This window comes from Miscanthus floridulus, chromosome 9 (assembly GCF_019320115.1).
Source record: "Miscanthus floridulus cultivar M001 chromosome 9, ASM1932011v1, whole genome shotgun sequence".
Classification (NCBI taxonomy): Eukaryota; Viridiplantae; Streptophyta; class Magnoliopsida; order Poales; family Poaceae; genus Miscanthus; species Miscanthus floridulus.
This window is the reverse complement of record NC_089588.1, coordinates 84,689,296-84,704,867: the sequence shown is the minus strand read 5'-3', so window position 1 is coordinate 84,704,867 and position 15,572 is coordinate 84,689,296.

Here is a 15,572-nt window from a genome sequence, read left to right as displayed (position 1 = left end):
CACTACAATCACAAAGTCAAGGCTGCAAATAGCAGCAACTAGTTTTACTCATAACTAGAGTTGTACTCATCCAAAAGATATGCAACAAGACAATCTGGAAAGCTTATGAAATTGTCTACAATTCATATTTAAACCTCTCAGCATAATTCCCAAGTTAACAAGGTCAAACAAGCACATTTATCAAATCTGGTCCAGAAATTCCAGAGAGCTACAATTTCTGAAGGCCAACTTTGAACAAGCATATCTCAAAAAACTATTTGGCCAAATGCCATGAAAATTTAACACAAGCTAGTTAAGTGAGTTATATACAACTTTGTTTTAGACAAGATTTCTAGCAAATCTCATCTTCACTAGTTAATTTGTTTAACTCTAAAATCTATCCAGAAAGTCACTATAAGTGAATTATAGTGAAATAATATTTCATTACATACAAGAATAGTACTAAGAGCACTATCAATATTACCCACAGTAAACATACATCAAATGAACACTAGAAAACATAGTGGCCATTCCTAAATAAGTTCCTTTCATGCCTTTATTAATTTATTTAGATACTTAGGTTAAATAATAAATACCTAGACAAGGTGTACAAAAAATTCCACAAAAATTACAATAGCTTATATATGTCCCCAATAGACTACTGTATAAATTTCACATCGTTTGAACAATCATAACATCCTACACAAAAAATGACAAGCCAACAGGGCTTAAAATACCATAAATAGGAAACCCTAGTGAAAAGTGTCAAACAACAGAAGCAATATTTTTCTTAGCATCCTTAAGGTATTAGGACAACCTCCAATAAATTTCATGAGCATTGGATTCATAGATTAATTATTAAAATTCACACAAGGATCACCTAATTATAAAAGGGAAATTAATAACTCAAAAACTATTCATGCAATGACACTCAAATTTTTACCAAAGCTTATACTCATCAAGAACAGCTCACCATACAAATTTCATAATTTTTGGAACACTGGAACTCTAGATATGAGTTAAACAATTTTGCATTCATTTAAAAATATATTTTAAGTTGCAATTTAATTCTTCCAGAAACTTTACTACAAGTGTTCATATTATATTTTTGCTAAATACTACACATCATGGGGAACACCACAAAATTTGGTTCACCAAAATTGAACCTCTAAAACTCCACTTATGATTTTCCAAAGTTGCATGTAAATCTGGAAATAAGTGAACTATCTTTCCAGATCTGAGTCACTGACAGCCGGGACCCATCGGTCAGCCGGGCCCGCATGTCAGCGAAAGAAAAATAGAGCCACGGCGCAGGACGACGTGGTTCGACCAGAGTTCGCCAACGGCGGCTTCTCCGGCGACATCGCCGGTACCAAGACGATCACCAAGACATTGCGAACACAACCAGCTAGCTAATTGGACCGATTGATGGAGCTAAGCACGATGGCGGCGGTAATGGCGGCGCGGCTCGATGGCGAGGCGCCCGAGGCAACTGTGATGACTCGATCTAGGGACTGGCCAAGCTTTAACAAACTACGGTGAACCTATTGCGCACTCTATCGTGGCACGCGGTGGTCGAAGGTGACTGGGCCACGACGACATACCATGGCGGCGAAACACCGGCGAGGGCGTGCGCGGCGCTGAGGCCTTACCAAGCGTGGCTAGCAAGCAATACAGGCGCGGTGATGCAGTAGGATGACGACTAAGTTGCTATGGTGGCGGAGACGTGATGCGGTGCGAGCTGGCGCTGGCAATGGCGACGGCGGCGAGCTTGGAGCTTCGGCGGCTGCTGTTGGAAGCGAAGGAGAGGGCAGGGAGTGAAATGAGAGAGCGCGGGGTCACAGGTGAGCGCTGGCACTCGAGTTGGTGAACAATGGCCCGACGTGGCCTGGCCAGGCAGCACAACGCTGACGTGTAGCCTCCATGCGGCGGCTGATGTCTGAACTGGTCGGTTAGTGTTGACCACCATCAGAGCTCTGATTTTGGCCTGACAGCGAGACTTGGCGACCTTCAATCTCCTAATCCGTGATGATCCAGGTTAAGGTGTAGTTGACAAAGTTGTAGTACCAAGTGAGATCTTTGACTTTTCCAATTGGAGCTCGAGCTGGGTCAGCTTGGTACTAGAGCTAGAGGCCTAGCAAGTCGAGTACATGAAACTGTTTTTCAGAGTTAACACTTAGTAAAATTTTGTCTCTAAAATCAGGGGTAAATTTCATGTTGTGATCACATTTTTAGCATGTTTTGCACATTTTCAAGACTTGACCTCTAAACAAAGTTTGTTCTATATATAATTTTCTACAACTTTGCTTTAGGTTGATTAGACATGCAAACACTCTATGGCACTGTTCCAGTTCAGTCAAACAAAAGCACTCAAGAGGAGCACCTAGTCAAACTAAACCCTAGAAGCATAATTAAGCAAAGTCATTAACATAAACATTGTTCCATTAGACATCCTAAGTGTAGTCAAGGTGTTTTAGGTGATAATTAACTACACCAAACATTGATCACACCAAAATCAAGGACCACATACATTGAAACAAGGAAAAACAAGTGAATTGCTACTTTTGTTTCAAAGCCATGTTTCATGAGTTTGTTGCATAGTACTAACCATGTTTCACTAAAGTATGTGACATGTTTCAAGAGTGAGTTGCACATGTTGCACTTGAGTGTTGCACACTATCCATTTCATAAAACAAACACACATGGAAAATAAACATATGTTGCAATGTTTCAAAAGCATGTTCCAAACAATCTAAGCTCATGAATGGATGAATGATGCTCATGTTTATGAAATGCAAGTGCAAATGTGGAAGCCAAACACCTAGGGTGTTCCACTCGGCTTCCTCGACATCGGCGTACTGGTTGGCGGTTGTGATCATCTCGTCGATCCACATGGGTGGCTTACTGTTGAACTTAGAGCGAAGCTCGCAGTGATGGAGTCCTCAGATGAAGGCGGTGATGACCTCATCTTCCGTGATGTTTGGAATAGAATTCCTCATCTTGAAAAGCGTTAGATGTAGCTACAAAGGAGCTCGGATGGCTTCTAGTTGATGTGTTGAGATCATGCTTAGTTCCCGGTCGCGTACACGTAGACATATAGTTGTCGGTGAAGACTTTTTTTAGCTCATCCTAGGATCCGATGGATTCTGAGGCAAGGCTAGTAAACCAGTTCATGATGGTTGGCATGAGCATGATGGGAAGATACTTTGCCATGACACTGGTGTCTCCCTCGGTGGTGCGAACAATAGTGGCATAAGCCTGCAACCACTGTGTTGGATTCATCCTCCCCTTGTAGGGCTTGACCCCAGTGATTTTGAAACCACGGGGCCACTGAAGTGTTTAGAGTGCCCTTGTGAATGTCGGGGGCCCTCGAGGTTGTCGACGCCATCATCTACAGTGTTGTCACCAGTGATTGGCTCGAGGGCTGAGTCTGGGTTGCAGTACTCTTGCTCGTACTCCTGGCGGCGGCATACTTTGTCCTCGTGGCTACCAAAATGACATTCGTCGATACGTCGATGTGCATCTCGAAGATTGTTGAGGTGCACCTGGACACCCTGGTTGACCTCCTGGTCGTGTTGGTAGTGATGTTCGGTGCGGTTGCCCCTAGCTCCACCCTAGAGGGGTTTCCTATCGTCGCAGTGCTGGTCGGTGAAGCGACTTTAGCGGCGATTGGTTCTTGTGGTGACTGATCGGCGAATCAAAGTAATGGAGTATGAAGGTCTGTGATCCTATCGAATCTCATTGACCTGGCAGTGCACTACTTTAAGCATGGTGGCGACCTTGGCGAGTTTGGGCGTCTGCGGGAGGTGGGCGAGCTTGTTGGTGGCCACTGCCAGATTAGCACTTAGAGTCTTGAAGACGTCGTGGCCATCAGTGCGGAGAAACTCTTCGTCAAGGTTGCGCTGGAGTGGCCTTCCTTGCGAGTTGAGCTGCTGCTCGGCCATCACGAGGGCATTCTCATTTGCTCAGCGTTGTGCACGGTTGACATTTCGGTTCTCATGAGCGACACATTCCTCCTCAGTTTCACTGTTCCAAGGAGGGCTGTCGACGCTAACATTGAAGATTGCGCCACCCTAGAAGGGTGGGAGAAGGAGTTTCTCAGTAAAGGTTTCAGCAAGGGTCTTCATAGAGCCCTAAGACTTAGAGCCTGGATTTTCCTCCGGGATGGTCGTCTCCCACTAGGTCGGCGAACTTTCCCCTCAGGACGTCTTGGTAAGTAGCAGCGATGTTGGTGAGCCCAAAGGGTAGAGCCACAACTCCTAGAGTTTTTCAAGCAGCCTCCGATAGATTTGGATCAGAGGGTGGTCGGTGCTGAACCAAAGTGCACAGGGTCGATTCAGCGATGGAGAGGCAATCGGCAAGCTTCAGATCATCGTTGTTGATCTACCTCCTCTGGCAGCGAGGAAGCAGGCAGTAAGTTGCTGATGAAGGCGACCTCGGAGGTGGTTCTAAGATTGGATCTGTAGTCATAGGTGTGGGGATGATCGACGTAGAAATGATCTGTGCTGGCTCGAGGAGCTCTCCACTCCATCAGCATTGATGATCTAGGAGATCAATCTGACCGTGAAGATCTAGCCGGGCTGTGGGAGGGATGAAGAGCCTATGGAAAAAAACATCTTGTTTGACAAGGAAACAACACGCAATCCCCTACCTGGCGCGCCAACAGTTGACATAATATCGTCGGCAGTCCTCCGAGGGGTATCCCATGAAGGTAGATTGATCGGCAGAGGAGCATGAGATCAAGAACAAGAAAGTAACAGAGACACATGAGTTAGACAGGTTTAGGCCGTTAGTATGACGTAATACCCTACTCCTATGGTCTGTTGGTTTGTATTAGCTATCATATGATATTACATGACTTTGGAGGGGGTCCCTACCCGCCTTATATAGTCTAGAGAGCAGGGTTACAAGTCGGTTAGATCTGAGAGATAACCAGAAAGTAATAACTGATTATAGGAATCTTGGGATCATACATATCCTAACAGATCTCGTAGTATCTTTAGGATATCTTCCAGATGTCTTGCGGAAGGCGCCGACCAGAGTCGTGCCCTGCAAGGCTTCATCTTGTGTGCTGGGCTGCCCCTGAGGGCGCAGCCTATGGGTATCCAAGGTCATACCCCCCATAGATATGTATTCGGCTTCGGTAGTTGATAATGCAACACTATTTTGCTTCTTTAATGACCATGAAACAAGTGACCTTCCCAACAATTGACATGTGCCCGAGGGGCTCTTCCTTTCAACCTTGCATCCCACATAATCTGAGTCAGAGTAACCAACTAGCTCAAACTTTGCTCCTTTGGGATACCACAAACCAACATTTTGTGTATGCTTCAAGTACCTCAAAATTCTCTTTGTAGCCTTCAAATGACTTTCTCTTGGTGAGGCTTGAAATCTTGCACACATGCATACACTAAACATGACATCCGGCCTTGATGTAGTCACATAGAGTAGACTTTGAATCATAGACCGATACAATTTTTGATCCACCTATTTCCACTTGCATCACTATCCAAGTTGCCATTTGTTCCCATTGGTGTGCTAATGGCTTTACTATCACTCATGCCAAACTTCTTGATCATGTCCTTGATATACTTGCCTTGACTCATAAAAGTACCATTCTTCAATTGCTTTATTTGAAGACCAAGGAAGTAACTCAACTCTCCAATCATAGACATCTCAAACTCATTAGTCATCATCTTTCCAAACGCATCACAAAAGTCTTGATTGGTTGATCCAAATATGATGTCATCAACATAGATTTGCAACACAAATAATTCTTTTCCAATCTTCTTGATGAAAAGAGTGGTGTCAACCTTGCTCATCATGAACCCTTTAGAGAGTAGGAAGTCCCTCGATCTCTCATACCATGCTCTATGTGCTTGCTTCAAGCCATACAATGCCTTCTTCAACTTGTACACATGGTTGGGCTTCTTGTCATCTTCAAAACCAGGAGGTTTCTCAACATATACTTCTTCATTGATGTAACCATCGAGAAATGCACTCTTAACATCCATTTGATAGAGTTTGATGTTGCGGGCACAACCATAGGCTAGCAAGATTTTAATTGCTTCCAATCTAGCAACCAGGGTATATGTTTCTCTAAAGTCAAGACCTTCAACTTGTGTATATCCTTGTGCTACCAATCTTGCTTTGTTCCTTACTACTATCCCATCTTGATCTTGCTTGTTTCTAAAGACCCATTTGGTTCCAATCACATTGTGTCCCTTTGGTCTCTCTACTAATTTTCATACTTGATTTCTTGTAAAGTTATTCAATTCTTCATGCGTAGCATTCACCCAATCAACATCTTTCAATGCTTTATCTATCTTCTTTGGTTCAATGGATGACACAAATGAGAAATGCTCACAAAATAAAGTCAATCTTGATCTTGTTTGTACACCTCTAGAAATATCATCAATTATAGTGTCCAATGGATGATCCCTTGCAATATTTGTTGGTTGGAGCATTGGAACTCGATTGCTTGTATTTACTTGATTATTGGGTTGAGATGATGTATTAGCCACTTGATCTTGTTCATTGTTATGAGAGCCATTTGTACTAGCTTGAGTTGTATCATCTTGCACATTTGAGTTAGAGAGCACTTGCACTTGATCATCTTCATCATCATACACTTGCCTAGGCCTCAATTCACCAACATCCATGTTCTTCATAGCATTTGAAAGTTGAATGCCTCTAACATCTTCCAAGTTCTCATTCTCTTCTTGTGAACCATTGGTTTCATCAACTTCAACATCATGAACTTCCTCAAGAGTACCACTATCCAAATTCCAAACTCTATATGCTTTGTTTGTAGTAGAGTAGCCAAGTAGGAATCCTTCACCACATTTCTTGTGAAACTTGCCCAATCTAGTGCCTTTCTTCAAAATATAGCATTTGCAACCAAAGACCCAAAAATATGCAATGTTGGGCTTTCTACCATTCAAGAGCTCATATGGTGTCTTCTCTTTCAATGGGTGACAATAGAAGTGGTTGCTACAATAGCAAACCATGTTGATAACTTTAGCCCAAAAGGATTAACTCAAATTGTACTCACTAAGCATAGACCTTGCCATATCAATGAGTGTTCTATTCTTCCTCTCAACAAGGCCATTTGATTGTGGAGTGTACTTGGCCGAGAATTGATGTCTAACTCCAAATTCATCACACAACTTATCAATTCTAGTGTTCTTGAACTCACGACCATTGTCACTTCTAACTCTCTTAATGGTTGTTTCAAACTCATTGTGAATGCCCTTGACAAATGATTTGAATGTCGCAAACACATCACTTTTGTCCACTAAAAAGAATACCCAAGTGTATCTAGTATAATCATCCACTATCACAAAGCCATATTTATTTCCACCAATGCTAGTGTATTGTGTTGGCCCAAACAAGTCCATGTGCAATAACTCAAATGCTTTACTAGTGTTCATCATGCTTTTCTTAGGATAGGTGTTTCCAACTTGTTTTCTGGCTTGACAAGAGCTACAAAGCTTATCCTTCTCAAACACAACATCTTTCAAGCCTCTAACCAAGTCATGCTTAACTAATCTATTCAATTGTTTCATTCCAACATGACCAAGCCTTCTGTGACATAACCAACCCATGCTAGACTTAGTTGACAAACATGTAGATAATTTAGCTTCACTAGCATTGAAATCAACCAAGTATAGATTCTCATATCTAAAGCCATTGAAGATCAAGTAAGAGCCATCTACACTTATGATCTCTACATCATCTACCCTAAATATGCACTTGAATCCAAGATCACACAATTGAGCCATGGATAGCAAATTAAAGTTCAAACTCTCTACTAGCAACACATTGGAAATGCTCATGTCATTGGATGTTGTAATCTTACCAAGCCCTTTGACCTTACCTTTACCATTGTCACCAAATCCGATACTATCATAATCATCATTGCCATTGGTGTTGATTGAGTTGAACATTCTTACATCACCGGTCATGTATTTAGTGCATCCACTATCAACAACCCAATGCCTTCTTCCGGCTTTGTAATTGACCTACAAAAGAAGATCAATTCCTTTTAGGTACCCAAACTTGCTTGGGTCCTTGAAGGTTAGTTACTAAGATCTTTGGCACCCAAATGGCTTTTTTATTTGAGCCCATCCATGGTGCACCAATGAACTTAGCCTTCACACCATTAGTACCCTTAGTAAGCACATAGAAAGAATTAATCTTAATTGAGGATACATTAGTATTTTTGCTCTTGTTTTTGCACTCATGCTCTTTATGACCAACTTGCTTGCAGCTAGTGCAAAACTATTTTCTTATGAAGTTATTCAATTCTTCATGCATAGCATTCACCCAATCAACATCCTTCAATGCTTCATCTATCTTCTTTGGTTCAATGGATGACACAAATGAGAAATGTTCACAAAATGAAGCCAATCTTGATCTTGTTTGTACACCTCTAGAAATATCATCAATGATAGTGTGCAATGGATGATCCTTTGCAATATTTGTTGGTTGGAGGATTGGAACTTGATTGCTTACATTTGCTTGATCATTGAGTTGAGATGATGTACTAGCCAATTGATCTTGTTCATTATCATGAGAGCCACTTGTACTAGCTTGATTTGTATCATCTTGCATATTTGAGTTAGAGAGCACTTGCACTTGATCATCTTCATTATTATTCACTTGTCTAGGCCTCAATTCACCAACATCCATGTTCTTCAAGGCATTTGAAAGTTGAATGCCTCTAACATCGTCTAAGTTCTCATTCTCTTCTTGTGAACCCTTGGTTTCATCAAATTCAACATCATGAACTTCCTCAACAATACCACTATCCAAATTCCAAACTCTATATGCTTTGCTAGTAGTTGAGTATCCAAGTAGGAACCATTCATCACATTTCTTGTCAAACTTACCCAATCTAGTGCCTTTCTTCAAGATATAACATTTGCAACCAGAGACCCAAAAATATGCAATATTGGACTTTCTACCATTCAAGAGCTCATATGGTGTCTTCGCTTTCAATGGGTGACAATAGAGACAGTTGCTACAATAGCAAGCCGTGTTGATAGCTTTGGCCCAAAATTATTGACTCACATTGTACTCACTAAGCATAGACCTTGCTATATCAATGAGTGTTCTATTATTTCTCTCAACAAGGCCTTTTGATTCTAGAGTGTACTTGGCTGAGAATTGATGTCTAATTCTAAATTCATCACACAACTCATCAATTCTAGTGTTCTTGAACTCACTACCATTGTCACTTCTAACTCTCTTGATGATTGTTTCAAACTCATTGTGAATGCCCTTAACAAATGATTTCAATGTTGCAAACACATCACTTTTGTCCACTAGAAAGAATACCCAAGTATATCTAGTATAATCATCCACTATCACAAAGCCATATTTGTTACCACTGATGCTAGTGTATTGTGTTGGCCCAAATAAATCCATGTGCAATAACTCAAATGCTTTACTAGTGCTCATCATGCTTTTTTTAGGATGGGTATTTTGAACTTGTTTGTCGGCTTGACAAGAGCTACAAAGTTTATCCTTTTCAAACACAACATCTTTCAAGCCTCTAACCAAATCATGCTTAACCAATCTATTCAATTGTTTCATTCCAACATGACCAAGCCTTCTATGCCATAACCAACCCATGCTAGACTTAGTGAACAAACATGTAGATAGTTTAGCTTCACTAGCATTGAAATCAACTAAGTATAGATTCTCATATCTAAAGCCTTTGAAGATCAAGTTAGAGCCATCTACACTTATGATCTCTACATCATCTACTCCAAATATGCATTTGAATCCAAGATCACATAATTGAACCACTAATAGCAAGTTGAAGTTCAAGCTCTCTACTAGCAACAAAATTGATATGCTCATGTCATTGGATATTGCAATCTTACCAAGCTCTTTGACCTTGCCTTTGCCATTGTCACCAAATGTGATACTATCATAACCATCATTGCCATTGGTGTTGATTGAGTTGAACATTCTTGCATCACCGGTCATGTGTTTAGTGCACCCACTATCAATAACCCAATGCCTTCTTCCATCTTTGTAATTGACCTACAAAAGAAGATCAATTCCTTTTAGGTACCCAAACTTGTTTGGGTCCTTGAAGGTTAGTTACTAAGCTCTTTGGTACCCAAATGACTTTCTTCTTTGAGCCCATCTATGGTTTACCAATAAACTTAGCCTTCACACCATTTGTACCCTTAGCAAGCACATAGAAAGAATTAATCTTAATTGAGGATACATTAGCATTTTTGCTCTTGTTCTTGCACTCATGCTCTTTATGACCAACTTGCTTGCAGCTAGTGCAAAACTGACCATTGTTCTTCACAAAACTAGTCTTGTGAGGAGCAAAGGCCGCCTTGCCTTTCTTGGGGGTATAGCCCAATCCCTCTTTGTAGAGAGAAGCTCTTTGGCTACCCAAGCACATAAGCAAGCGGTCCTCACCACCATAGGCCTTAGCCAAGGTGTGAGTGAGCTTATTGCCCTCCTTCTTGAGGTTCTCGTTCTCAACCATTAGTGAGGCATCACAAGTAAAACCATCACTACTAGATGAGGTGGAAGTAGAGGTACTATAAGAAGGGTTAGCGGGAGCAACAATGATAGGCATAGATAATGATTCACCAATTATATCACAAGTTAAGCCTACATTACAAGTCTCAACATGCTTTTTTATTTTGCTCATCAAGCAAAGAGGAATGAGCTTTTTCAAGCTTTTTGTGAGCCTTGCCAAGCTTCTCATGGGCTTCCTCTAGCCTCTCATGAGATGCATTGAGCTCATCAAAGGCTTGCTTAAGGGCTTTTAGTTTTTTACACCAGCTTTTGCATTCCCTTCTCTTAATACCAAAGTGTTCTTTAGCATCTTCTAGCATGTCAAATAGTTCATCCTTAGTAGGTTCATCATCATCACTATCACTATCATTTTCATTTTCATTATCATGTTCTTCATTACTTCCATCATCACAAATTTGTACCTTAGTAGCCTTAGCCATGAAGCATGATGGAGTGTCGAAGAGAGAAGGCTTCTCATTGATAGCAATGCTTGCAAGTGCCTTCTTCTTGGCGGTCTTATCATCATCACAATCATCATCATCACTTGAGGAAGCATCACTATCCCAAGTGACCACATATGAATCACCCTTCTTCTTATTGAAGGTCATCTTGTCCTTCTTCTCTTTCTTTTCCTTCTTGTTCTTCTTGTCATCATCTTTGTCGCTATTGTATGGGCATTGAGCAACAAGATGATCTTTGCTTCCACAATTGAAGCACCTTCTTGACTCTTCCTTGTTCTTGGATGAAGACTTCTTTCTTCTAGAATAGTAGCCCTTCTTCATCTTGAACTTGCCAAATCTCTTGACAAAGAGAGCCATCTTCTCATCATCATCATCATCCCATGAGCCATCATATTCACTTGATGTATCTTGCTTTGCCTTGCCCTTGGATGATGTGGCCTTGAATGCCACACTTTTCTTCTTGTCATCCTTCTTCTCAGCTTTCTTCTCCTTCTTTTCTTCCTTCTCATTATCATCTCTATATGTGTCATCGGTCATTATGTCTCCCAATACTTGGTTTGGTGTCATGGTGTCCAAACCACTCCTCACTAGAATAGTGACCAATGTGCCAAATCTTGAAGGCAAGCTTCTCAAGAACTTGTGGGGGAAGTCTTTGTCCTTCACCTCTTCTCCAACTGCTTTAAGATCATTGACAAGCACTTGAATCCTATGAAACATCTCCGACACACTCTCATCCTCCTTTATCTTGAAGCTTGCAAACTTTTTCTTGAGAATGTATGCCTTTGCATCCTTCACGGCTTGAGTGTCCTCAAATGATTCCTCCAATTTTTTCCATGCCTCATGAACTCTCTCAATGTTCTTGATTTGCTCAAATGTTCTCTCATCCAAAGCATCATGGATGGCACTAAGAGCAATGTCATTATTTTGGAGTAGCATTTCTTCAGCGGTAATGGGAGACTCTTCATCATCAATCTCAATCTTGGTCTCTACCACCTTCCAAACCTTCCTATTGATTGACTTGATATAAGTTGTCATCTTAGCCTTCCAATAGGGATAGTTTGAGTAATCAAATTAGGGTGGCTTCTTGGTGTTGTTGATTTGAGCCATTTTTACACCGAAGGTTGTTAAGCCTCAAATCACGGTGACCTCGGCTCTGATACCACTTGAAAGGTTCTAATGGCTAGAGGGCGGTGAATAGCCTATTAAAAATTTCTACAACAACACTTAGCAAACCAGTTAGACAATTATGAGGAGAAGCAAGTATTGCGCTAGCCTACTAAAAATGCAAGCCACCTACCATAATTCTAGTTTCTATAGTTTCTAACAACACAATAGCTATGTCACTATACTAAGTTAGGGTGCTCTCAAAGGCTAACTAAAGAGCCACACTAACCAAACTAACAAGCTCTCACAACTAGCTACACTAAAGAGCTTGATAACTAGTTTGCGGTAATGTAAAGAGAGTGAGCAAGATAGTTATACCGCCGTATCGAGGAAGGAGCCAATCAATCACAAGAATGAATACCAATGAAGACCAATCACCTTGGAATCAAATGATGACACAATGATTTTTTTACCGAGGTTCACTTAGTTGCTGGCAAGCTAGTCCTCGTTGTGGCGATTCACTCACTTGGAGGTTCACGCGCTAATTGGCATCACACGCCAAACCCTCAATAGGGTGCCGCACAACCAACACAAGATAAGGATCACACAAGCCATGAGAAATTTACTAGAGTACCTTTTGGCTCTCCGTCGGGAAAGGTCAAGAACCCCTCACAATCACCATGATCGGAGTCGGAGATAATCACCAACCTCTGCTCAACAATCCTTGCTGCTCCAAGCCATCTAGGTGGCAGCAACCACCAAGAGTAACAAGCGAATCCCGCAGCAAAACATGAACACCAAGTGCCTCTAGATGCAAACACTCAAGCAATGCACTTGGATTCTCTCCCAATCTCACAAAGATGTTGAATCTATGATGGAGATGAGTGGGAGGGCTTTGGCTAAGCTCACAAGGTTGCTATGTCAATGCAAATGGCCAAGAGAGGGAGTTTGAGCCAGTCATGGGGCTTAAATAGAAGGCCCCACAAAATAGAGCCGCTATACCCCTTCACTGGGCACAACACGGGGTGATCGGACGCTCCGGTCATATCGACCGGACGCAGGACCCCAGCGTCCGATCGCCCGATGCTTGCCACATGTCATCGGCTTTAAACGCTGATCTCCATATCTCAATGGTCATCAGTACATTTAAGTAGTGACCAGACATGCTGCTCAAAGTGACCGGATGCACCAACACCAGCATCCGATCATTTTCAGTAAGGTACCAGAAGCAAAAATCACGACCAGATACACCCAGCATCTGGTCACTCAACGTCAACATATGTCATACTGACTGGACTCAGGCCCTGAGCGTCAGGTGATTTTTCATGCCAGCATCTGATCATGAGACCAAAACCGCACGTGTACTGCTGCCACTGATCAGATGCGCCGGTCCTACCAAGACCAGCGTCCGATCACTTACAGTGACCACGTTCACTTGGGTTTAGCCACCGGACATGTCCGTTACACTCTGTGAAACCCTGTCTTTTTGTATAGGGTGTCGGTGAAGTTTCTAACCCTTGCTTAAATGTGCCAAACACCAAGTGTATCACCTTGTGCACATGTGTTAGCATATTTTCACAAATGTTTTCAAGGGTGTTAGCACTCCACTATATCCTAAATGCATATGCAATGAGTTAGAGCATCTAGTGGCACTTTGATAACCACATTTTGATATGAGTTTCACCCCTCTTAATAGTACGACTATCGATCTTAAATGTGATCACACTCACTAAGTGTCTCGATCAGCAAAAACAAATTGGCTCCTACCACTTATACCTTTGCCTTGAGCCTTTTATTTTTCTCTTTCTTCTTTTCAAGTCCAAGCACTTGATCATTACCATGGTAACACCATCGTCATGTCATGATCTTCATTTCCTTCACCACTTGGAATAGTGCTACCTATCTCATGATAACTTTGATAAACTGGGATAGCACTTAGGATTTCATCAATTCACCAAAACCAAACTAGAGCTTTCAACGGGGGGCTACGCCATGCCTAGGCTCGGTCAGCTTTCTTCGTCGGAGGGTGCGCATGAGCATGCCTAATGGGTATAGCCCCCAAGCCCTCAAGCAATCCTAGAGGGATCGGCCAGGGGTCTTCTTCGGTAGGAAAGCATTGGACCCGAGGCTTAACATACCCATATGTTAGGATCCCATCACTCGGCTGCAAGGTGCCTCTGCTGTGGCACACACCTAATCATGCAGATGCCAATGTCGCCATGCTTTGCCAGGAGAGCGCCGCCACACCACCGAAAGGACTCCTAAGCCAGTGTTGGTACTTATTAACTTGTCACTTGTTTTAGTAGTCACCTAATATATGTCTACATCTCTTGACATTACTTTACCAGGTTGTCATCCCTAGTGATGATACCATATATGCTTGGTGGTACTACCTAGTATTACTACTAGAGTAGTTCTTTATTAGTTTATGTGACTATATATATATATAAATGAAAGTAATCTGCAAGCGCACAGATAATATATCATTGTAGCACTTCACCCGGGAGCATTCCAGGTATCGTTATTTATATTTTTACCACAGGGAAGGTCTGGCATGGACATGTATTGATAACTTATACTGTTGATGGAGAAATAAAGCATAACCAATATTCTACTCATAATAGGGGTAAGTCAAGAGGTAAATGTATATGGATAATAAATAATAACTAATCATTGATCACTTAGAGTACTCCTTTCTATGGTATTAGCATGGTCAAGTAGAATATTAGAGGGATAACTCCTAAGTCATTCTTAATTACAAGTCAAAGCATACATTGATTAGTGCCATTACACTTAGTAGTCATGACTAAGATCATCTTCATATCTACACATAAGGGATATTATGTGGTAGAACTGCCCGAAATAATAAACTTACGGAGGTGCTCATCTTCCACCAGACACTAAGCTCCCCTAGAGCAAGCTACAATGAGCGGTATCCGTCGGGCACACCCCAAGGGAGAACCCGAAAGATCCATATTTTCCCTAAGGATCCAATAATGAGAATGAGTTACAATACTTAATGGATTTCATACACCCCAGGCACAAGCAGGACTAACCCATCACCCTCCTGTCCTGGGTGTCTAGGTCCCCGTCCAAACTTGAACTCCAAGCCCCCACTCCTGAGTCTCAGACTCAGTGCGGTGCAAGGACCTCCACCATCCCCACCTCTAATCAGTCGGTTCAGAAAGAGCTAGATCCATGACAAGAGAGCAATGAGTCTTCCCTGCGCCTATACCCAAGTATGTGCTTAAGATAATAGATCTATGACTTGCCTAGCGTCCATTGCAACGACCGGTCCTTAACTGACATAGACAAGGAAAAAGTGTAACCGAGCCATGCCCTGTTGGCCACAGGACACAACACCTCACACCCACGAGTACACAAACCACATCCCTACCCAATCACCACTTTTCCTTTCCACCATTTTATCATGAGTGATCATAATTATCACCTATTGTGAGTAACGGTAGGTTA